This window comes from Lepeophtheirus salmonis, chromosome 10 (assembly GCF_016086655.4).
Source record: "Lepeophtheirus salmonis chromosome 10, UVic_Lsal_1.4, whole genome shotgun sequence".
Taxonomy (NCBI): domain Eukaryota; kingdom Metazoa; phylum Arthropoda; class Copepoda; order Siphonostomatoida; family Caligidae; genus Lepeophtheirus; species Lepeophtheirus salmonis.
This window is the reverse complement of record NC_052140.2, coordinates 2262194-2289028: the sequence shown is the minus strand read 5'-3', so window position 1 is coordinate 2289028 and position 26835 is coordinate 2262194. Positions and strand designations below refer to the sequence as shown.

Sequence of the window (26835 nt, the reverse complement as noted above, 5' to 3'; positions counted from 1 at the left end):
GTATAATAGTTCATACTAAGTGAGTATTTTGTGTGGCAGTTATCTATTCCTTAATAATAAACTATTTGAGTTCATCATATACCTCTTATCCATGAAGGTATATGTTACGGCCAATGTTACAATAGTTTGTTTTGATTTTCTGAATACAACATAAATTTCAATGAAAATACACTAGATAAGGGATGTCGAAACTCTTCATATAAATGACTGCATTGTCACTTGATATATTTTATCAAATGGCATGCAATTAAATTTATCATAAACAAATCGTTAATCATCAAATTGCTTGCTATGAATTGCTTAATAAGCAAATTACCCACAATCATTTTACCTGACAATATAGATGAACTTAACATGACCACTCTACTTCATATTTTATCGATTGCCCAGGCATTTTGCCAAACGCCCGGTTTTCAACATTGCCCGTAACATATACATGAGCCACGGAAAGTTCTGTTAAATGTTTATTAAAGTACTAATGATATAATTTGCATGTAATTGTAGACATAGGTTCACACAACTTCCAAAAACATGTGACATACTATGATTCGAAATGGTCACCCTTAGCTTTGACCACAGCCCGAAGTCTCTCTGGGAAGGACTTGCATTCTGTACGCACCATGTCCACGGAGTTGTAGTCCCAAGCAGCCACCAGTGTAGCCTTCAGGTTGTCCAAATTATTGCTGGGGGTCACACAGGCTCTATTCTCAAAAATGGACCACATGGAGAAATCTATGACGCTTAGGTCGGGGGTGGTGGAAGGCCAGACTATCTTGTCCCAGAAGCCACTCAAATTGTCCCACATCTCTGCCTTGTCTCTGGATATGTGGGAGGGGGCACTGCCCTGTTGGAAGGTATATGGCTCATTCTTGAAGTCTGATTGGGCCTAGGGAACAAGACCTTCCTCATGGATTGTGCTGATGTACTGCTTGGTGTTAATCTTCACTGCGGCCAGGGCAAACATCTAGGGGGGCTTTCCTGTATCAGTCATGGCCCTCAAACCATCACAGACTGAGGCTTCTCCTCTGTTGATTCCATGGTCACCCAGCTCACCTTTTTGACCAGAATCAGATCATTTTGGGGATTAAAAGCCTGTTCCACAGTGAAAATCTACTAATCACTAAACACATTGTTGGTCGCCGTGCCAGTCATCCACTTTTGAAGAATGACATGTCTTTTCGGAAGTCTTTTAACCTTGACCTTGCTTGACAAGTGCTGTTGGTCATTCAATTTGTAGGGATACATCCTAAGGTCATCTTGGATAAAGTATCTCATTGTTGGTGTACCGATGTTGAAATCCTTGGCCATCTTGACGAGGTTCCTCCTGGGATTTCTTGCAGTCCTTGCCTTGACGACTTCGGGGTTCCTATTAGACCTAGACCTGCCTGATCCGGTTCCGTGCTAGATAAATTGAGCCTCCTCGTACCTCTCAATGGTTCTGTTGATGAACATGGGTTGACCTCCAGGCTCTTCATGTTTCTCAAAATGGCTGGACGAGATTGGCTTCCATTGGGGTTAACCAAACCGTTATTTTATTCAAAACTGTTTGTTTGGATCTAGTTTTGTCGCAACTTTGGTTTTTAATATAATATATCGCAAACTCACATATAATTTTATTATATGAAATTAATTTATCAGGACTTTTCGTGGACACTGTATAATTAGGGGGGCGGGGTTGTTAAAATCAAATTCAATTTCAACCCAACTATTCGGATGCACAATGATCTTTTAAGCACTTTTGAAAAAAAAAAAAAAAAAATACGACCTAAAACCCCTTCCCTACCCCCAAAATTACTTTTTCACCCAAGAATCCGTATTTTCTAAATCTATTTTCAAAGTAATAAGTAGAAACTCGCAAATGTTGTGATTATTAAAGCATCTTTATGCTTAAAGTAATAGTTTTATAACATTTTAAGGTTATAAAGTATAGTTTTATGTTCATACATAAGGTCAAAGGTCACAAAAAAGGTCAACCTCTTCTAATTTCTTATTTTAATGTGTGCACTAGGGTGTACAATTACGGATACTCGAACGATCAGAACCATTGTATTTTCCTCCGATTAGCAACATCAACAAATGCTTGATACAATAAATTAGTACTTAATATGAATTATCTTTTTTTCCTTTGCATCTGTCTCTTACTCTTAGTTGTATATTATAACTAATATAAATTGGGATTAACCGATTAATCATCTAAAGTAATACTTGGTGTACTTCTTGCATCATATTTATGTGTATAAATATGAATGTACTCAGTTGCAATTGTAATAAACTTCCATTCGTTACAAAATATATATTTTAAATTATTGAAAACTATTAAAAACAATGACATCGTTGATTAATGAAACAAGATCAAAAGCAAAGAAAGTGCTTAAAGGTATTTGATATATAGAACCTTCAAACCTCCCGCTTGGTGTTTTCCCACGTAAGAAAGATATTGTAGAATGTCTCATGTATCTTCTTCGTCTTAAAAGTGCAGGTAAAGTCAAGAGAACCCGATCAGTGGATGCAAAAATTCATACTTCTGCTTTGAAAGATCATTGGCGTTTCTGCAATATTTATACTATTGGGGAACAATATATAGGCAAATAAATTGTAGTTCTTTATATCCGCGTCTTCTGCAATATGAGACGTCCATCATCTAAAAGAAGTAATAAATGGAAAAACGATATGAAAGTTTACAATGAGAGTATGGGCAAAATATTTGATATATTTTGCGAAAATACACATGCAAGAGAGTCTCAAGAAAGTGATTTTGCAGTCAAAATGGGGAACAAAGAATTTCAGTTTTTGTACTCAATGCGTAATTATCGTTAGAGCTACTGTTCAGAACAGGTTGATAGAATGTGGGAGCGAACAATGGAAAGAAAGCAAGCTAGGGAAAATATCCTAAAAGCCCAGCAGAATAAAAAAAAAAAAGGAAGATATATCAAGAAACACGGTTTAGATAATCATATGATTAATCTCTGGACAAGGATGTCACATATAATATTGCTGAATTCACTAAGGATATCTCTCAAAAGGTTGAAACTACTGATAATTTGTAAGACCCTGAAATCGAATAAAAAAAGAGATCATTTATTTCTATAAACAATCATGTAGCTGATGGTGATAATGAAAGTGATTATATGCCACAATACTTTCGACATATACCTATATATTCTCGTAAGATAAAGCCTCAATTTTAAAGTTGTGCGGACAAACTCATGAGTGTATACTATTGCTCTCAAAACCAGGCTGTTGCAGGCATAGTGGAGACGGCAAACTTTCTGTTCGATCGAAAGTGGAAGTATCATTTAGATAATCCTAATGTGATTGATCTCAATACAGTGCCACACAATTCACAAACACAGCAGACAGGTAAGGCCATTTTGGCTCAAACTCTTTCTGAAATTGTTGAGGTCATAATGACGAGCTCTGACGTTGTCATTACCAACCATGACGATGGGAGTAAAAAAAAGGGATGTTGATCATTAAGTGTGCAGGGGATCAACATAAATGGCAAATATCGTGTTCCAGTGCTAATGTTTAACTGTGAACTCATCAACCTTTTTAGAGTAATTGAGGAAGGAATAGGCTCAGAAAAAATATATAGTAAGTTCCTGACGACTGCTACGACTCAGGACAATTGCATCACTGAACAATTTATACATTGTATTACCAATCTTTTTAGGGGATTTTATTCATAAATCATGGAATCAGAGCTCCCAGTTTTCAATTTATATGTTACCTAGGGAAGAATTTAGCTCTAGGATTCCGAAAAGAACGGTTTAATCGTTTTGTTTACCTTTGTGCTGTGATTCTTTACCTCGATCCATATATGTATTTGGTCCTTCCTTTCAAAATATGAACATGCCCCTAGAAAGTCTGGCTTGCATTGTGAGGTCATTTGAGGACGTCGATTTTCTGATAATCCATTTGGAAGTGGGTGCATTGATAGGAATTCACTTGATTGAGCCTGTCCTATTAATGACAACATCTATTAATGTGGGATACAATAAATTGACCCTTAGAATGAAGGAACTCTCTCATGATCTTAAGACAACCAATCTTAAAGATTTTCTAAATATTTCCAGGCCAGCCTTTAAATTCACAACTATGGAGTCATTTCAATCTTATAAATATTGGGACGAAATTCTTTCTGCAATTAGTAGTGTTTTAAATGAACATTAAGATAGAATTGAAAAAGTCATCGCTATTGCTCTTGCAAAATTAGCCAAGAGATTTCACCGATAGAGAGCAGATGTCTTTGGATTTGGAGATTTTAATTCAAACCACACTCTCCTTGTTAGCAAAAAAGATCAATCCAAACTCGAGAATGCGCCTATTAACCACCTGGCAGCTGAAAGGTATGTAGGTTCAGTTCAATATGCGGTATCCCTTCGTGGGGGTTGTAATTTGACTCCTGCGAGTAACCGTATCGTGAAGGCAAAGTTAATTGACCTTATAGAATTCAAACCAGTTGATGAAATGAATAAATTCCGTAGTCTTGTGCGCCAAGATGGTGAACTTGTAGCCATGTGGAAGAGATGGAATGATGCACTAGAAAAGTTGGAAGAAATGGGACTTAACGTTAAAGAGGCTCAAAATAAGAATTTGGATAGAAAACGAAATGCTGGTCCCTTCACAAAACCAGATGAAGTAGATGAATTCACCAATTCTAACATATCAGAAAAAGCTAAAATCGAATAAAATAACACTCCCCCCTAGTATAATGTCAAGGCTCGTAATTGTTTTGTTTTGTAGGTATATATTAGTATTGAGATTCGGTCCGAGACGGAATTTTTTTATAGTTCCGACATTAGTATTTTTGACCTGTTAGACTATTTGAATAATCCAATGGTCTAAATTTCGTTCTTATATAAATAAACTTATATAATTTTGTATTTTCTGTTTAATATTGTGTTATTTTCATCTTTATGCATCAAAAACTTTTTTTCGTTATGTAACTTCTATGAACCGTTTTTAACTACATAAAGTTATTTTCAAGAGTTTTTTTATTTTAAAGCTATCTTACAAACAAACAAACCCAGGCAAAAACATGAAATACTTTGGTGGAGGTAATTAACAATATACAATTCATGGCAATTCCTTTTTTTTTATTTGGCTTTCCTAAAATAAAGTAGTTCAGAAAAAATTCTGTCAAACTCCATGAAAACAACTAGTTACACCCCTGATTGTACAAATGGACCATTAAGGTAAATGAGTTTTAATTAATTATTGAAAAAATGCAAACAAATATTTATTAAATGAAATATTGTCTTGTTATATTTTCATTTGCCTATTATTTTGGGCATGAAGCAATGCACATAACAATCATGTTTTGACTAAGTATTTGACTTTTATATATAATATACATGTATTTGTGTACATAAATGTTGATCTCATCTATAATCCAATGAACTTCACTTTGGATTCACTCTCGGATTGCCCATTTATTTCAACTAAGGGTCAATGATTCATTATGAGTACAATATCTAGGGTAGACAATATCAATTATAATATCTTTTAGTATACTATACACTTCAATAACTTTCTTTTTATATTTTCTTGGGAACATCATACTACCTTCAGCCCTCTATCCTCTAAGATTTCACTGAAGGTATATGCAAAGATACGTAGTAGGCATTTCTACGAAATTTAGTCGTTAGTGGCCAAACATTAGGGGATCAAAATTATTGGGTGTTAAGGTACTTGCCTTCAATGCCTCTTTACCACTTATTTATCAAAAATGAATTTCTGAGTTTATAATCTAAATCCTTGAGTAGCTCTCAGGATTAACTGCACTCTGCCGGTTACAGTTGTCTCCCTCCAGAGAGACGAGCTTTTCCAATTATATTCAAACTTAATTAAGATCATCAAATGGCCAAGGTGGACTTGCTGTAATAAGTATTAATGATAAACTCATTTCTGACTTTGCCACCAGAAAAGCTAGGAAATAATTATTTTGAGGATAGTTATACTATATTGAAACAGTTTTCAGGAATAACTGAATTCTGGAATCTCTTCAAGAAGTCTCTCCTGTTCAGCCTGCATAATTTTCTGGAATTAAGGCAGGGCATACTGTAGTGCAACTCTAAGTCTAACAGGTATTGATCTTAACTTGAATTGGATTTGAGGTTTTCCATATCCCAGATGAAATAATAACAAAGTTTAGATAAATTGCAATGACAAGTGATTACATCAAGAAAACTCTTATACATCTCTAATACTTACCCAATTAATTCGGTCCATTAAAAATAATTAGACTGGTAAACAACCAGTCTAGTAATACTAGGTATATATTATTCATTTTATTTCATGACTCATCAGTATAATTAATTCGAATAATACTAGGTGTTTTTTTGACTTCTTTTGTGGGAGTGATTTTTTTTAATCACAATCATTTATTTTTGCACATTTTTTAAAATATTTTACTTCAAATGAATACGAAAGGAGAGTCCAGTTATTACTGACATACAATAGACAAATAATACCCATTAGTTATCCATTAGAATAAAGTGAGTACTATAATAAGATTTGAGTAAATTAAGGATGGGATCTTCTACATTCGCGAATTTTGTTGTTGAAGAAGTGTGTAAATTGCTACATTTATGTATCCCGTTTCTGCGGACTTTAGGGGTTTTTACACGAATGGGAAATTTATGGAAACTAATATAGTCATAATATAAGCTTCATTTAGTTATATGTGACCCGTCAAAACAAAAGCAATCTAGAATGTTTTTTCTTAAAACTGAGTGCGGATTAAATTTGTATTCTTTTGTAAATTATTCTTATTAACCCCAAGGAGGTCGTCTAGGCCTGTCAAAGCTTCTGGTGCCGTGTAGCCGAGGTTATCAATTATTCATTTTAACATATTTAAATAAAGTTTAATCAATGTCAGTGCAATTGGCTTTAATGACAGTCTCTAGGCAGACCCTGAAGGCCTTGTACAAGTAGATGCTGTATTTCTTCCTCAAGGGTATCCATAATTTTTTCACAGATACTTTGAGGTCATCAATATTGCTGTGACGATATATGCTGGCATTTGACTGCACATGCCACCAGATGCTGTAATCCAAAGGGTTAAGGTCTGGGCTCTGAGGGGCATAAGTACATGAGTCAAAATGAGATGTTTTCGGTCAACCATGAATGGACCTTCTTCGTTGTGTGGGCAGGCGTCCCATCTTGTTGGAAGAAGTTGTTGGATACACCTTGGTGATCTTTAACACTTGAGGTTTTAACTTTGTCTCCAAAATCTTCAAGTAGTCCGCGCTAATCAGCCTTTGGCCCTTTGGAAACTATATTGTTCCCAGTTTATGCCACGACTCCTAACATAATCACTGATACGGGGTGCTTAGTGGTTCTAATATTTATAAAGGAATTTTTATAAAATAAGCCATTTAGGTTGTCTGACAATAAATTACAATATTATTCCGGGCGGGAAAATTGAATCGGTAATATATCTATCAATTAATCAATGATTTTGAATATGAAGCATCTATAAACTTGTTTTAATCCACTTACATCTACATTTTTAATCATATTAGTATATACATATTATTGTTGAAAAACGCTTGAAGAGATAAAAAGAAAAAAAACACGGAATATTATCGTAATCGAAATTCAATGCAACATAACAAGCTTATTTATAAAAATTCCTTAATAAATATTGAAACAAAATAGACAAAAAATCAATCAAAATGTACCTTTTTTAGATGCAATTTAAAAAAAATTTAAAATGTAAGGTCTATTCTATAACTTCAGCTAGGATATAAAGCACTTGAAGAAAAAATTAAAAAAAAATTCATCCGAGGAATTTATGTCTTTAATAATAAACGAATCATCTAGTGGGGCGGGGCAACATAGCTATTTAAATCCATTGAAAAAAGATTTGGCTTCAAAAACAATTAGAATTTCGCATTCCTAAACGACCAACTGTTCCAGAAATTGGGAACTTAATTTTTGGAACTCTGAAGATGGATACACTCTTTCTTAATGGAATTCATATTTGTCCTAGATCTCGTCTTATGGTTGTTCTAGTACTGAAAAAAGAATTGGATATTAGTTTTCCCTTTTCTCACATAGATGCTCCAATAAGGGGAGCAAATTACTGGGATGGGGGAATCAAAGGAGTTGTAAGATCCCAACTAAAGACGCGTCTGGAAATCTGAATAATATTTAAAAGAAAATAACAATTCACTCTCTCCATGTGGATGTTAAGCCCTTCAAGATAGATGATGCGTTAAAAGATTTCGGCGAAATTGTAAAACCTGCAAAAGAGACTACTTTTATAGATGGAAGATTAAAGGGCCGTAATCACGGGAATTTTGTTCTTGGATTGATACCAAAGCGTGACATTCCAGGATTGATAGTTTTTAGAGGTTTAAAGACTCATATTAGTTACGCAGGTCAGTCAATAACATGTGCAAAGTGTTACATAACAGGTCACTTTGCAAAAAATTGTATCAATCAGTTTGTGAAATGGGGAGATTATTTTAAGTCAGTTAAAGAAGTTTTATCCGAAGATGGATAATAATATAACAAGTGATAAAATTGATAATGTTTCCAGTATTGTTGACAAGACTAAGGATAGTACAGATAATGTTGAAGATTCCCATGGGAGAAGAAATACAACTAGTGAAGAAAACATTCCTGAAATACTTGTACTGTCCAAGAAGAGGTGACAATAACCGAAAATTCAACTCTGACGGAGACAAATGCTAATAAAAAAATCATTTTAGTATCGAATATTTGCGAAGGAATAAGTTCAATCTATGATGATATGTGCAGCTCTGAGGACCCAAATGAAATGAGAAGGGTAAATAAATCTACAAAGCCTCTTACTAATATTGATAAACAGCAAATTTTCTCCTAGAATTTTCGTTTGGGAAAATAAATAAGCCGGATGCATCTCCATGACCAAATAAGAGGGAAAACCTCCTTAAGTAATTGAGGAGCTACAAATGAATAATGGGTGTCCTTTTTGTTGATTTTATTTGTCTATTTTAAATTCTTCTGTCATGAGTAATACCAAAATAAACACGGAGGGAAAAACATTAATGAAAATCGATAATTTTTTCCGTTGTAGAGTTAAAAACATTACGAATCTTCGACCAAAGAGTCTCGGGATTAATAAAATAATATCCTTAAACATAAGGGAAGGAAAATATCGGATGTCATGCCACGTCCTAATGAAGCATTTATTATCTAGCAGACCTGATATAATCTGTCTTCAGGATGTTAAATCCAAAGTTTCCTCGTCTTGTGACATAGGATGTTCCTTTTGTCTGTTGAAATCATTTTACGATTTTTTACGGGGAATGGTTCAACAAGAGGGGTTCTGACGCTTATGTTGAAGACCCTAGAAGATTCTAAATGTACAAAATCTTACAACGGCTCTAGTTAATATTAATTTCTTCTTGCGGCATAAACTTTTCTTTAATAAATGCATATGGTCCCAACGAAAACTCATTTCCGTTTTTTCATGCAATAATAAATATTGAAAGAAAAGAGCCTACTCTACTTTTATTAATTGGGGATACGAATGTGGATCTTGAATCATCAGGACAATATGCAAATAAGTATTTCCTTCGTAAATTTATTTTGGAACTCGATTTACTAGATACGGTTGGTATTTTGAATCAAAGGGATTCCATATCATGGAGAAGAGGAAAATAATTTTCCAGGATTGATTTGGTTGTTCTATCTCCCGTTTTATTTTCTAAGGTTAAAAAAAAGCACATTATCCACCTGAACCATCTTCAGACCATAAAATATTATAACTTGAGTTTAAGAGTGTTTCTTCATCACTTATATTCAAAATACGAAAGTGTATTTTAATGGACTACTGCAGGATAGATTAAAAGATAAATTCGATGTATCTTTACTGCACAGAGGGTAGCTAATACTCTAAAACATTGTATCCTTGATTATTCCAAGAGATTTGTTAGAAATCATACAAAAACAACTGATGGGTTACAAAAGAAGATAGAGGAAATTTTGAAAAATAGAACTCTATTTTTGCGAGACTCCACATCCGACACTGTTAATTGTTTTAAAATTTCGAATATAGTGGAGGAAGAAGCTCAGAGGAAAATTGAAACAGAAAATTACCCCAGTCGAAGAATCAGAAGAATGAAATTAAACAAAACACAAAAACACTCAAAAGTTAAAAAGTGGATTTATAATGGTTAAGTTTTTGACTAAAGCCGACCATATATTAAAATGTTTTAATTCAAAAAGATTTTCAGGCCACGATGGGTGGGCAGAGAATTCGGTTTCCTAAATATTGTAAAAAGTCTACGCTTTTTTCTGAAATAACATTGAACTGTATTAAAAATAACTTTAAGGACAACAAAGCTCCTGGTCCTGATTGAATAGGAGGAAAAGTTTATTCTCTGTTTAAATATATGATTGTTCCATATTTACTATGTGTTGGTAAATCTATGGAAAGCTTCATAGATCAATCATAGAAGGAAGAATTGTATTAATAAAAAAAAAAAGGGAGATGTGACTGACATTGGTGACTGGAGGCCGATAACAGTGCTAAATGAAACATATCGAATTTCATCTGGAGTAATTGCCGATCAGATTCAGCCAATATTGAATAAGAAGACTAGGAAGGTTTCCTAAAAGGAAGAAAGGTGTCAGATGTCCCTCGAAATATCCAAAGTGCGATCCCTTATTGCCGTTGATTTTCGTATGGCATTTGATACAGTAAATCATGACCACATTCTCCATGGTACAACTAAATTTCTTCCCAAGCGATTTTACAACCCTGTTCAATCTTTACTTTTTAAAGGGACCTCTACAATTAATATAGATGGAGAAAAAAGTAATCTGATAATGTTAAATAGAAGCTGTCGTCAAGGATTGTCCGACTGCTCGTCTATTTTTGTTATGGCCATAGAAAAATCAGCCATAAAAATTAAGCAAAAGTATGGTGGCTCTGGTATTTTATTTGATGACACACCCCATATAATTTATCTATACGCCAACGATAAATACGTTGTTTATAGAAGCTATATACCCAAATTATTAGGGGAATTGAGGGAATTTTTGTTTTTTCAAGGAATTTAAAAAGAAGTCTGGGTTAGAAATTAATCAAAGAAAAACGAGTATTCTGGCATTAGGTGAATGGAGTCCAGTTATAGGATCAATGCTTGTGGGTTGTACTAACAAAGGAAAAACTACTTTATTGGGCATTGACTATGAAAGTCAAGGGGAATCTGATTCAAATTGTGTCACACTTATGGCTTTAATATATGAAACAATATCTTTCTTCGAAATTTGAATCTCCAGACGCGTATTGACTTTTATAATACATTTATAATTCCTTTAGTCCAGTACATGGCATCAGCTCTACCATTATTGGTAGGTTTGGCAATCAAAGAGGAGAGAAAATGGCTTGCGTGTCTTTTTCACAAGTCTTACATTCCACCACTTAAAAGACTTGGAAAACATCTGGGTGGCGGGTTGGTACTCTTGAGAGAGTTTTTACTAAAAATATATATATAAATTTTAATTTATATGTCCAATAAACCCAATTTTGAATGGAGATCGACTGTAAGTAGTTCAAGTATATATTCTTATATTATGCTTATCTCTGCCCAATCAAATAGTTTTTTTTACTCAATCTATCAAACTTGGGAAGCTGTACAAAGAATTATGTGACACGGGGATTGTTACGTCAACAGTGGATATCGCCTGAATGCAAAAGATATTTTTTTAAGAGTATAGAAAATCCTAGGGACTTGGAAATGGAAGTAATAACATATTATATAATTACTCTTCATGACTTGAACCCCACCACAAACTCCCTGTTAAATAATGGAGCATATCGGGTTTCCCTTACAAAATCTGCAAGATCTCATTTACATCCAGGGCACTGTCACTTAAAAATGAGGATTTCGCCTTCATGGGCTGATTTATCGGACAAAATAAATGCCAAAATTTATCAGAAAATTGAAACTGTTCGAGTCTTGGCCTAAAACGATCAGGAATGCTTTGTGTGGAGTTGTGGAAGAAAAATAATTTTCGTCTCAATTCCAGATTTCCACGGACTGTATAGTTTACTACGATCCTTGCAAAGACTTTTGAAAGTTTTTTAATACTACATTGCATGCGTTTGTTGAGTGCCCTTTAGTGTCTCTTTTTATTGAATTTCTTTATCTAAGTAAGGAGAGGGAAAACATTAATACCTTAGACGAGAAAGTGTAGAAAATTGGGCATTGTATTTTGCTGTTTTGAGTGCCAAAGCCATTATTGTCAATGCATTGGTAAGTGGAGATCTAATTCTTAGAGAAAACCTAAGAGCAATAGTTGACGAACCATATTAAAGATTCAAATTCTCCATACTATACATTGTCTAATATGAATAAAAAATATAGAACCTTTAAAAACAATTGTACGTATATGAGCGCTGTTTATCGAGGGAGACAAAATCAGAATGTTTGACTATTTTTGGGTGTAGATCTTGGCTAAGAGATTTAAAAAATGCTTGTTTATGGATTACATTTGCATTTGCTAATTAATTGTCTTCAATTTATATTAATAAAATATTCTGATTGACTTTTTTCAACCAAGGGAGGCGGATTACATTTGCAAATTGTTCACTATTAATAAAATATTCTAAATATTGCAAAATTCCCGTTGTTAATTAAAAAGTATGATATGTCCTATGTAGAGATTTGAAAGGCACTATGTATTGAGGTATATTAAAGGCAAATAAAGTCTCATAAATCAAATGAAGTCTCTAGACTATCTATATGTAACACAAACATTCCATACATCGTAAGCTATCCCAGAAATTTATAACTTAAGACCATAATGGAGCGAAATATGTCTTATGAAACATTTTCTTGAGCCATTTATGAAGTAGAAATGATAAATTTGAAATCCTTCATTTCTTCATTTTTTTTTTGTTCAAGACTGCTTTTGTCCTATCGTACCATTTACTTCAAATATATGTAGACTAAGATACTACAGTTTTAAAAAATATGTTCTACTTCTCCTGTTCTTATTCTGAATTTGAGAAAAAAAACCTAAGGAGTGACAATCTAGAACAAAAATCAAGAAAATAACTATAGGGCCTTTGTATTCAAACAACTGGGATGAGTTAAGATACTCCGTAATTAAGCCTATAGTTTGGAACCTATATTTGACTTAAGAGACTTATATTGCCCCAATATGGTCCCTTAAGAAAAAAATCCTCGATTTTTCATTTTGTTAATGTGACGATCAATTTTGTCTATTTCAACTGCAATTTACAGCACCCACAAATTGTTAAATAGAATACAAATGTAATCTTCACTCAACTTTTAAGAAAAATCATTCATGTTTGCTTTTATGTTGATGGGACACATTTTTATACGGGTTGAATACATGCTTACTTATGTCATTTATACGATAGCGATTTGAATTAAATTTTGCATCTAAGGCAAACCACACACCTTAAAAACTTAAAAAAATACATGCAATTGAGCCTTTTTGGGTTACTAAAGATTTTGTTTTGAAAAAAAAAAAAAAAACATATTATTAAATTTTTGAAAATGTTTTAATAATGAATATGATATATTCGATTTGCCGGTGGCCACCAATCCGAGGCCTAGGATGGATATAAAATCGAGCAAATCTCTAAGGTGCTCCACATAGGTATTAGTTATATGGCGCAATATATTCTGGGTCAGCTGTGCCTTGTAGTCTGGTAGTATCCATTGAACTCTTGGTGTTTTTAAAGGAAGCGGATCAATGAAGAATTCGACTCTATGGAATGGCAGATAAATGATAAAAAACGTGTTCCTAGAGTAGTCATATTCATAGTTGAAAACAATTTTACTTACCGGTGGATTAAAAAAAAGAAATCGAAAATTAACGTAGCCACACCTAGTATTTCAAGAATGTCTTGGAGGAGAGTAGCTAAAAGGTCATGACGTTTCATTAAATTCGAAATGAAGGAATAAACACAAACACCATTGTTTATCTGTTATAATTCGATCCTAAGCAATTAATTTACCTCAAGCACATAGAGCAGACTAATTTCTTTATTCAACGTATTAATATATATTTACATATCCTTTATACTTTCTTATGTTGATATTCATACTTGGTATCACAGCATCTCCCTCCTCAATTCGATCTTACTCGAAATTTCTTGGACCTTCTTACTCTGAGTTCATGTGCATCTCTATTTACTTTTAATTGCAGCGAATCGTTTATTGTATATTTTAGACTTGCAAATTCTTTCATAATGTCGTATACTTTTACATTGATTACACTTCTTTCCATATGTTGGACATTTCCCTTGCTTTCCATGATTCTTACCTCCACAATAAGACTTCTTATCTCTTATAAATTTTGTTTCTTTATATTAGATTTTAATAGTAATGATATTTTAGCCAATGCCCTTACGGAACTTTTCCTTTCTCTTCACTGAGCAGATCGAAATTCGTCCTGATAACTCAAGTGATTTAATTAATAAGAATTTCTTTGTATCTTCGTTTCGGATCCCCAGTATAATTAAATTTGGCATCCAAACATCAAACGTCATCTCATGTAATAGAGCGTTTTTAGCTTCAAAACATAATGAAGCATTGAATGAATTGGATTGTTCATCTTATTTTTCATTCTTTCCACTAATTTTATTCGCTCTAATTCCATATTTGGTTGTTTTTTTACGTGATTATCTATAGGTACCATAATTTATTTTATAGAATTGCTAGAAAATTGCTATAGACTACTCTCCAATTGATAATTCTATGAATTCCATATCTTCTTCGATCTTGGGCTATTGTGAATTTTTACTTCTCTGATACTTGCTAATGGTCTTTCTTGTGTGATCTTCTCATCATCCTTACTTCACCTATGATTAAAAAGTTTTCGAACCTTTTCTTTATGGACTGTATTTTTTCATCTCGAGCTTGTTTTTGTTCTTCAATCCTCATTTTCATAATTGCCATTGTAGATTCTTGACTTTTTATTTCTACATTTTATAATCCACTCCATGAGTGATTCATTTTCCATTTCCAATTTGCTCATTGTCGGCATCCTTTTTAATATTTAATTTTCTTACGGAGGCTTTCTCAAATTTCTTCTGAATACTTAATTTCCGTGCAACTGTGCCAAGGTATGATTCGATCATTGGTTATGAATTTACTTCAAGGACTTAGATCAGACTTGTCTTTTTTTCCCCCCAAAGCATTAATACATATTTACATATCATTTTATATTAACCTGCTGATATTCATACTTTATATCACATCAGTATCTAGCAATTATATAGACAGGAAATATTCAGATATGGATCATGAATTCTATTCAAAGTCTAGCAAAGAATTTAAGTTATTAATCATTAACAATTCCTCAGTTTGACACTTTGTCTTTCGCGCCCTAGTCATTACTTTATACGTATTGTTCTCTCATACAGAATAAATGAAGAGTGATAATAGTTTTAGAAAATTAAATGTAAGTGATTAAACCTTCTTCCATTCGAACTGCTGTCGATTTTATTTATTTTTCTTTATCTTAATATAAATCATATTGGTGATAGGTATTAATTATATCATCTTAAAATAATTTTGCCACATAGTCAATTTTCTTTTTTTTCCCTTGTCATTTTTCTTCTGTCATTTCTTCCTGACACCGGTGGATACCTATAACTAATTTTTTTCTCAGAATTTGTTTATTTTTTTAATATCTTTTTTGTGAGACCTTGTAGTTAATTCAGGACTGAAAAAAAAAATAATATATATATATGTAAAGCAAACCCTTCAGACTGATGATATTTTGTAATCGTACAATATTTGGCTATAATTATTACAAATATATATTTTATTATTTGTTATTGATATTGTTTTAAAATTTCATACTTGTTCAAATACTCCTAGTCTCTATAAAAATATTTTGAGCTATAGTTTTTGAATTTATAAAAATATATTTTTATAAATTATTTGTTAGATTTTATTAGTTATATTTATCTGAATTATATAAATTGTGTATTTACAAATACTAAAAAAAAGCTCTCTCCTTATTATCCTCAGGGTTATAGATTTAATGGTCTATAATAATTACATAAATTACACTTTTTTTTTAATAACTAAAGCTTGAATGAATATTGTAAAAGTAAAGTGTCTTTGAAGTAAACGAATACGTACAGTACGTTTAAAAAAAGCCCGCAAACAATTTTCATGGCTCAGAAAATTGTTGTTGCACCCATGCTGAAATCTTAGACCATCTTGGAGAGGTTCCTCCCGGGATTTCTTACAATCCTTACCTTGACTGCCTTGACGACTCTGAGCGTCCTTTTGACCTTGTTCTGCCTTATCTGGGGCTGTCCTTGATAGATTGAGTCTCTTTGTACCTCTCAATGGTTCTATTGATGAGTATGGGATCGACCTCCAGGCTCTGAAGGTTCCTCAAGATAGCTGGCCGAGATTTGCTGTTCAGCTGCTCCTTAATTTTAGCCTCTCTCTTGGCTTCCATTGTGGTTAACAAAACTTTTTTGATCTAGTTTCGACCTAACTAGAATTTAAACATAATATATCGTAACCTTACATATAATTATGTATTATATAAATTTAATATACATTGTATCGTGCTTTTTTAGAACTTAAGTAGATTTGTTACCTGCATAATGAAGCATCATTTTCAATGTATATATATATTTTTTTTTTGCTAAGGATGACTGATTATTATTTTTGTACATTTCAAGCCCATTAAAATGAATAAATCATTTTCCAACATTATAATACAGTATTCGACGGATGAGATCAGACAGAATGTTCTTGGAAATTCAAAAATATCTGTATTTTTATATGTGAGTTTTTCAGAATTTTCTATGCAAAAAGTTGCAGTTGTCCGGATTTTTGAAGAATAATTTTATTGTTATGCGACAAAGTAGCTCATGGAGTTGAAGATTTGTCGGAGTACAGTTGCTTGTAAGAGAAAAAGTTGAACAATTAATTTGGAAAATATTTGAACAGCGTTCATTTCTTTACTCCTTTGTTGTTGTCGAAACGCAGAGCATATGATCATTTTTTTTCGTGTTCAAATTTAGTCGACTACATGCAGGACCAGTGCTGGGATTTTTGCATATCTTTTCAAAAAAATTCTCAGACATTTAATTTTCACACTCCACGCTAAGGCGATATTCTTTTTTAAAACAAGGATATGGGACTTTTCATTTTCCCAAACATAACAAGGGGATTTCCTTATCAATAAGTATAGTTTATTTTTAATGGAATGACGTTTTTTTTTTAAAAAGAAAAACTATGTTTTATTTTGTTTAAGAAGTACCTTTTATAAAAACCTCTTTTGGGTCCCTATTTCTAAGGTATATCTCATTTGTTCAAAAGGTAATTTTTTAATTTGTATTACTACATGAATAATCTTACCAGCTCCGACCAAAATCCTAATTTTTCCGTTTCTAATACTCTGTAGTAGGGGAGTACATCTCTCCAGTGGCAATACTTTTTTGCCTACTAGGGAAGTTGAGTGTATATGGAGTTACTCTATTACGAACTACGGAACCTCGAAGAATTCTCCATTTTAATTGAATTTACATGGTCAATATCAACAGGAAAGGAACAAATTCTATACGTCAAATAATTCAGTGACGTCATCTATTGTACGTCAAAATGAGTACATCTTCTGAGCAAAAAAGTTGATTCCAAAATCAATACAATTAGGCCAATAATTGATTACTTGGTCATCGTTTCCTATATTAAAAAATCAGGAATGAACGGAAAGAACAAACTAAATGGCACTCATTCACAGATTTCTTTCAGAAATAGACAGATGCCCGGAAAGAATGGGTGAACGGGTCCAAGCCTCTATACATACATTCTAAATGCATTACTAAGAAAAACATTGTCTTCTTTCAGAAGTTATTTTATAGACTCTTCCAAAGACAACAATTTGAATGAACAAAGAAAGTTTATTTACAACAACAATGATGTTTATCTTATTAAAAATAGATGTAGTGATAATTTTGTTTTTGTTTGTATAAATTCCAATTTGTTTAACATAATAGTAATACTGTTTTAAGAGTTATTTGAACAGAAAATATATCTCTGAAGAAAAATTGGGTCTGGATCGGCCCAACAAAAAAATCGTCTCATTCAAAATTTGGTCTAGACCGATTCTATTGGCGAATAGTTGCTGATGTCAGTTGTGTTTCAAAATTATGAGCATTGAGACGGAAAAAATATGTACATGATTTGAAAAGGATTAAATTTCGGTCTACGCTCTCAGATCACCGTTTGCACCGAAATATGTATCCAAATGAACTGAGGGGGGAAAAGATCGATCTAGAACTGAGTTGCAACACTAGATACTACATACCTTTATGGAATGATGATGAAAAAAACCCAATGCATTAGGAAAATATTTATATTATTTTTTTTTGTTGGATAATAAAATGTATTATGAAGTACAAAGGCACCAAAGATATTTTTTGATAATAATAATTGAATTGTATTTACTCGTATTTATTTATTTTTGCACTATCTCATTTTATATGATTTATCACCTCAAACATGACTTCAATTATAATCTCAGTATAAGTTATAATTGATCAACTTCCATTATAGGAGCAATTGAATTAATTACATATCCATTTGTATTTTGGTAGTTAGTAGGCTAGACTAAAATAATATCACCATGAATACTGATAGGGATTATATTTTTTACGAGGGATATGTTCATGCTTTGACTAGGGCTGTAAATTTAGCAGAGAAACATTACAGTTTCATTCACCTGGTCCTCTACAAAAGTGCCATTCCTGGTCATTTTTTGATTGGGTGTGTGAATGAGTGAACATATTTTATACTCTAACTATCATTTCAACCGTCTTGCCTCCTCCTTCTTTAGAGTCCCTTTGGGTGGTGAGACCAGAGACAATTGTAACAATCCTTTTTATCAAACAGGATAAAACATGGGTCATAAAGTTTACATCACAGTTGTATAATATAAGGCAAATTATTGTGGAAAACAAAGTTAATAATTTTTGTCGTCTTTTCTTCGAGATATTGGATAAAAACTCTTTTTGAGGGGTTAAAAGGAATTGTTGATTGGATCATTAATTTTCTAACAATGCAGTCGGGTTTTCATTGTTTTTCTTGTAACAAATATCATTTAAATGATTGACTCTTTTACTATCAGTTGATACAGGTGTGCGCGTCTAAAACTGAACACTCTTTTAAATTTTACGGGTTGAGGGCTTGACGAGGGGTTCTCTTGTAGACATTAAGGCCAAAGTCTTTCTTTACTAGCCCGTCAATAGTCTTTCTGCTGACGTTGAACTCCCTGGAGAGGCCGCTGACCGTGACCTTGCCTTTCTTGTCCTCGACAGACTTTTTCATGGCAGCAACCATTTCGTCCGACCTTCGAGGCCTTGACTTAGATATTGTGGTCGCTTCAGGAGTCCCTTTGGCTACCACGCTGTAAACAGTAGTGCGGCTGTAGTTCAGAACCTTGGCAATTTCATTGGGGTTTTTTCCCCGCGCAGAAAGTTCTAAAATTGCGACTCGACGTCTCTCCATATTATCGCCTGTTGTTTACCTGTTGCTATTTAGATTTTGTTGGAGTTTTGTTTACAACTAGTCAAGACCCTTGCCTCGAAGTATAAAACAGTTTCAACTCAATAAAATCACGAATATGTGCATGGCGTAAAATTTAAAAGAGTGTTTAGTTTTAGACGCGCACACCTGTATAACTTTATCAAAATTATAAACTCACTCAATGAGGATAAATTAGAGATATTGTAGCGCTCAGTACAGAGTAGAAAGCTTCAACCAGTGCAACAATTATATCCTCACATATTTCTAGGCAGAGCAGTACCCTGAAAAGTTTTTTTGACAGTGAGTTTATTCCATCTATAATATCAAAGGGTAGGGCAGCAAAGTGTGGACTCGAGAGATGGATTTAGAAACACATTAATAATTTTATACTTTCAATAATAGGCAAAAAAATAATGTTAACGAACATGTAGACAAAAAAAAGTCACTCAATATCCCAACCTTCATTATGTATAAAAGCCGTTACACGTGGCCTGAAGACCATGCAGGAATTGATGTCAAACTCTTCCGACAAGTTGTCCTATGCAACTACTATGGAGGACTCCAGTGAGGACACATTTGGGTGTGAGGTCCTGTTGGTTTCCTTCTCTAAAGTACGCCATATAGAAAAGTCCAGTGGGATCAAATCTAGTCAGGAAGAGGGACATATCTCTTTGTACCACGATCGAGCCATGTTATCTGTGCAGAACTTTTGTCACTTGGCAGACTTGTATGAGGGTGCGTCGTCCTGAGTCCACAATTAGTTATTCTCCGTGTAGTTGTTCTTCAGCCATGGCAAGATGGTTTACCTTAGCACTTTAGAGTAGGCCTCCTGACCGACTTCCTGTCCTTGTTTAGGTAGGATATTTGCTGTGTTAAACCCATTGGACCTTTTCTTTTTTTCAGCAAGCTAGCAGTCGTTTCGGCAGTCGTGGAATTGATCAACTGTGAAAATCTTCTTGCCCGATAAATTTTTACAATTGACCCTTTTGTTTTCATCCATGTGAGGATTTTCTTGCACCTCTCGAGCCTCCTGTCTTTCATGCTCTCTTTCAGAAGGTGGCTTGGGGTCCTTGTGAAAGAAACTAATCCCATGTTGTGCTTTATATCCCTCTTGATGGAGGCACAAGGAGATATGAGATGCCCTACATTTTTGCTTTTTGCTTGCTCATGATGATGAAATGACGAAAATATTAGTATTATAGTTTTTTTATATAGAAGGGACGGCGGAAACAGAATATCAAACAATAATCACTAAACCTTTTCATGGTAATGAGAAAATAAACATTAATTAACAATCCACGTTTTGCTGCCCTACCCTGTTTATGGTATAGTTATTTAATGATAAGTATTGTTTTTTACTCAACAAAAATATTATTCAATATAATTTTTTAAATTTATAACTAAAGTTCGATATATTTTAAATGTTACAACCGTCTCTGGCTATCGAGACGGTCGTAAGTTGTAGCATTTGAGTAGTTTCATTCAAATGCAATTCATGAAAAAAACACTTCCTGAAATAACTTTTAAATCGAGTCAAACAATTTAGCAGACATATGAAGTTATGTTATGTATAAATTCGGAGAGTCTATGTCAAACCAGCTTGGTGTAATTAAGTAAAAAATAATCAGTGTGACAACTGTCCTTGATGTCCTATGCATATAATTATATGTACATCCAATCAAATTCAAAATGATGTCATGCCAATTTCCCCTAGAGCTTGTATTACAAGTATTATTCAGTGTCAATTTTTTAGTAAGGGAACGGTCAAAGTCCAAAGTTTTTCATATTCAATTATGTAACTTTTATTGGTTTGCTGGTTTGAAGGGATTTTTTCTAGATATATCTGTACTAATAATTGGGTCCAGACGGTGGTATCAAACCGTTGACAGATGTCTTCCTCTACCCCCATCGATACGGAGAGGAGAATATGAAAAAAAAATAGTCGTTTTCTTTTTGTAAGGATTGATCAAACTCGAATTTTACCGAACATGGACGAAATTAGTTTGGTCTTAAAAAAAAAAAAAAAATGATCTCAGACGGGTCTAGGATTTCTAGACCGAAACTCAACACTAGTAATTTGATAGTATCACAGACTCACTATATAAGAGGCACCATGCTGGTTGAAATAATAATGGATCAAAAATCATGTACTTAAACTATGTTATCTCATTCAAATACCCTTGATTTATCTACAAAAGTCCCAATCCTAATATGTACGTGAGTCAAAAGATGTTCAGAGGGCAAGTAGGCAATTTATTACCCATCAGTGTTCAGTATGATCATTTTTTTTCCATCGATACGTCTGACGCTTCTCTCTTTAAGAGTCTTTATAACATTTTTCTTAATTTCGACTGATTAAGGTTGCTGCTGTCGCGCTTATTTAATATTTTTTAGCGCTTCTTTTGATTTGAGAAGTTTTTTATATAAATTCTGTTGTTTTTTATATATTGATATAAATTTTTTGTTGTTGTAATATGCAATAACACTAGCGACAGCTGACTCGAGTGTGCATTTTTACGCCAGCATTCACACAACTTAACCATTCTAACAGTTTTCTAATGGTATAATATAATTCTTTAATCTCCTTTAACACTCCTTATGAGGGTTTCTGTGCAGACCGATTTGGGTCTTCCCGACCTGTGACGATAGACAAAGGATTTCGTTTCGTTGTAGAGCCTCGTGGCGTTGTATACATAGAGTGATCCTACTGATCCCAAAGTTACGTGCTATCCCAAAGGGATTGTCACCGGCCTTGATTAGCGCAACAATTTTTTGATGAAGTTTTTCCATTTCTGTATTTTGGAACTCCTAAAAGACCTACAGCTAATTTTATTTCTTCAATAAGCACTTAAAAGGAAGACAAGTTTTTGTTATTTCTCCCTTTTTAAGAAATTCTCGCGAAATTAAAACATTATTATCTGTATAAAAAGTGTACAAGGAGTTATGACGCATACGGTGTAATAAGAGAAAAGAAATATGAAAATCCAAATTAATTTATAAACAAAATTTTGTTTCATTTAATGATGAAATACTTGAATTACATTTGAATCAATTAAAGAGATTCAACTTTTTCTTTCAGTATATCTTTCTTATAATTTATTTAATTTTAGAAGTTTATGGAGTTCTTGCTTGGAGTTATTCTTTGACATCTGTCTCTTACTGGCCTCTCCATTTCAAATTGCTCCACCTTTCTTTTCTTGTGAGAAATACTGTGAAGAAGCTGCTGAAACAACCCTGTTGGTAATTGTGAGGAGATTCAAGATTGTTTTATGTTGACACAACACATATTGCGTTAAATGGATATAAAACCAGAAAATATTGGTGTATACTGTACAGTATACACTTCAAGTTTTAGTCCATACTTTATATAAATTTAAACAAAAAGTGCACTTAAAGTCCGTAAAATATTTTTATCAATTGTTATTACCTTTAATCTACATACTCATTTATCGTGGAAATATGGCTCTGAATCCTAACAATACTCTAAAGACTAAAACTGATGAGGTTGAAGGTATTAATCTTTACTTCTTTATTTATTCTTGATACATGTACCGGGCCGGGCAGAATTATTTACCAATTTTTGTTCAGAACATATCGCGGACAATAATGACATTTGAATGACTTGAGAAACAATTTATTCATACATTTTTAGAATAATAAAATAGTTTGTGATCAAGTTTAATCAATGTAGCCACCATTTGACTCAATGACACTGGTCAAGCGACGTCTGAAGCTGCCACAGACTTGCTGGATGTAATCGGCGTCCATGGAGGCCCAGGCCTTGTTGACAGCAGCCTTTAAGGCATTTATGTTCTTGTGTCGTTTTTGCAGGCCTTGGTCTCCACGTGCGCCTAGATAGGGAAGCCTAGTGGGTTCAGATCTGGCCTCTGAGGGGGCCAGTAGTTCTTAAACCAAAAGTTCATGTTGTCCTTGAGCCACTCCTGAGCTTTCTTGGAAGCGTGGGCGGGTGCTCCATCTTTTTGAAAAACCCAAGGAGAGTTGCCGACTATAGATTTGATCCACGGAAGGACCTTGGACGCCAGAATCTTCACATAATCCTCCGCTGTTAATCTCAGCCAGTGGGGAACCATACCGGCTTCATGGCCTTCCTGTTGGATCTCCAAAGCTCACAACACGGTCATTTTGCCTGTTGAAAACAGGATCGACCGTAAAAGTTTTCTCATCTGAAAAAATGATGATGCGTCCAGATGAGCTCTTGATATCATTCAAGATTTTCTTGGCACGCTCAAGTCTGACTTCTCTGCTGACGTTCAGTTAGCAGAGGGCGTTCAGTACGCCTCAGGGACTTTCCTCCAGCCCTTTTCAATGCCCTTGAAACAGTTGATGTCGACGTTCCCATCTTTCTGCCCATGTCGGCAATGGACCTGTTGGGAGTCCTCTTGAATACTGCCTTTACTTGCCTTGTTGAGACAGTGGGCTTCCTGCCAGCTCCAGGGGAATGCTTGAGATCACCCCCCAGCCTCCAAGCGCTTGGAAACGTTGTAAATTGTCTTCAACGGGCCCCAACCTTTTCCTTAATGTTATTATGAGGCAGGGATGAGGGCTGCAATTTCGATCCTCTTTGTTTCCTGATTGGACATGGTCTCACGTGTGGAAGTTGTTACGCTCTCACAGGAAGGATTTTTGTTTATTTTAACAGTAAAAATACGAAACAATCAGATTGGTGGCCACAAAACCTCTTAAAAAGTATATTTACATCATCGGTAAATAATTTTGCACGGTCCGGTATTTTTTTTTATTGTATGACGAATTAGTTATATACGGGCGTAAAGGGTTAAAGTCTGTCCAAGACCGATTTTTTTTTTGGTTCGGTTTTAAGTTATTTTTTACATATCGATTTGGACAGGTGGTTTGGTCCAGACCACAACATTAAATTATATATCAAAATTTAATTGCTTTGAAATCGTGGACTGATTTTTTCCGTCTTAAACTATACACCGATTTTTTCACCCTATTTTGATTTATGACTTGTACAAATATGATTTATAGAGCCCATTTTACTTCATATTCCATTCAATTTTAAAACACACATGGAATCATCAACAGTTCATTCCTAATAATCGGTCAAGACCGATTCAGACAATTTTTTTTTTTTTGTAAGAACGATCTAGATCTAACTTTTGTTTGAGACTGATCCAGATTAAACTCTTTAAAAGACCGAATTAGTTTGGTCCACAAAGATCATAATGTTCTCAGACCGGTCTGGGATGCTCAAAACGAAAACCAACACCTTGTACACTATTAAAATTAAATGAACTGATTTGTTCAAATACCTGAGAATTATCTAGAACAAAGGCTTTTGATAGAGATAGCTAGATATATAGGTGTATACATAAATGAATAAGTAGAGGGAAAAATAATTGAAATGCAAATTCGTAATAAAAAATAGTAATAAGAATATTTGCAATAATGTAATTGCCCTGTGATAAATATTACTTATGTTTCTTATCTGATTATATTATTGTGTTGTTTTTTTTTCAAGGAGAAGGAAAAAATAAAACACAAAAACCCGCTGTTAAACCATTGTGTTGAATACATTGTGAATGCGTCAAACCATTTGTTCTAAACAAATGGTTTGACGTAGATTATTATTAGTGTAGGAACATTCAATATACATATGTACTTACCATACAATCAATTTGTTATCTTTAAAAAATCTGTAAAATAAGCTGAAAATTAACGTGGTATCCCTGACAATTTGAATAATGTTTTGGAAAAGAGCAGCTTAGCTGTCATGACGTTTCATTTGATTCGCTACAAGCAACGTTCAAAGGAAGGAAATATTATCGAATTCTCACACCGTATTTAGTAAGGACAAAGGGAGGAGTTCCTCCCTTGTTGATCCTCTTTTTCTTCTATTCTAAGTACAACAAGGATTTTCATTAATATCTACCATGAAATAAAAATAGTCCAAAAGGGAAAATGAATTGACTGACTACGAAGAGATTTTGAACCTTTTTTATTTCTCATTCTTCAGAAGGAAATGTTTTTAGATACAACCAAGATTTATGACAAAGTTTTATTTTAAACTGTATACTCCATTTGAGCTCGAATTTAAAAGATTCAGACTTGAAATAAGAGGTATGGTTATACTCTAATTTCCTTTATCTTTTTAAAATGAGGAAGTTGATGATAACTGAATTCACTCTTATTTAAAGCTTTAAAACAAAGTAGCGAAACGAAGGCTACGCGTTGAATACTTGTAGTTGGACGTGGTTCTAGTGACACTTCTTTTAGTTCACTAGGAGATATGACTCCTTAACTAGGGATGGGATTATGGTAGAGGAAAACACATTTTTGCAATTAGAAAAGAAAAACGATTGGTGCGTGTGCAATTTTTTCTGTTTTGTTCATTCTTTAATAGATTCTGATTTTATCATCTTCAACTAAATGAAAAATCATCCAAATGTTTTTTAAAATGCATAGTAAAATAGCTATATATGTAATTATATTATTTTCTTTGTAATAATGATATTTTATATATCATTATTACCCGAATTTATTTCATATAATTTGAAATACTATAAATATGTTACAATAAGATAATAAAAACACAAAGAGAAATAGGGAGAGTATTTGCGTAGCTCATACATGCCTGGGGAGTGGATACATCCACGTTTCTGCGATGTATTACTGATTTTACCACATCCAATGACGAATGCAAACATACATAATCTTGGAATTTATTTTATATTGTATGTTTTTTACCTGACTCCCGAATGGGAGATCAATTAAACTATTTCATCTGTTTTTCCCTCTGCAACCACATTAGTCTTTTAAAAGTCAATGTAGCCAGAAGATTTGTATGTAAACCCTCTAGGTCTCCATGAACTTCTACACCATTTCTCAGAAGCGAATGATTCACTTCTGTAAATGCATCAACGACAGGTGCAATTAGGTCACAAGATTATTTAGACAATTTGAACTTTTCTTTTCTACTAGTAATAAGTTTTCTACTGAAATGATAAACTACTGTTAATTTTTGTTAAATGAACTTTATGTAATTGCGAAAGTTCTCTTCATTTAGTGTGTTATCAGTGACACAGTGGTTCCATAGGCTCTTTTACCAACAACCTCACTAATATCATAAAATGACATTATCTGTTCTATCACAAAAATCGACATCTTTCTTGGTAAAACGATGACACAAGGCCATGTACCTCTTCAAGTTAACAGTTGCGTTTCTCTAATTTTTTTTAAAGCTTAAGTTTTATTTAACTGCGATTTCAGTTTCGAAGCAAAAGGACGCACTATTCTTCAAGAAAGTTCTTTTGGT

General features: G+C 33.6%; 1 long non-coding RNA gene across 5 annotated transcripts in view; it reads left to right on the top strand.

Moving 5' to 3' along the window:
* The window catches only part of LOC121125155 (uncharacterized), a 207626-nt gene that overhangs the window by 44361 nt on the left and 136430 nt on the right, over positions 1-26835 (top strand). For 2 of the 5 annotated variants that reach the window (XR_011782070.1, XR_011782071.1), the window contains exon 5: positions 22649-22784. The exons of the other annotated variants lie outside the window; for them this stretch is intronic. This is a non-coding gene — a long non-coding RNA (uncharacterized lncRNA). The remainder of the gene's footprint in view (positions 1-22648; positions 22785-26835) is intronic. 5 annotated transcript variants of the gene reach the window in all.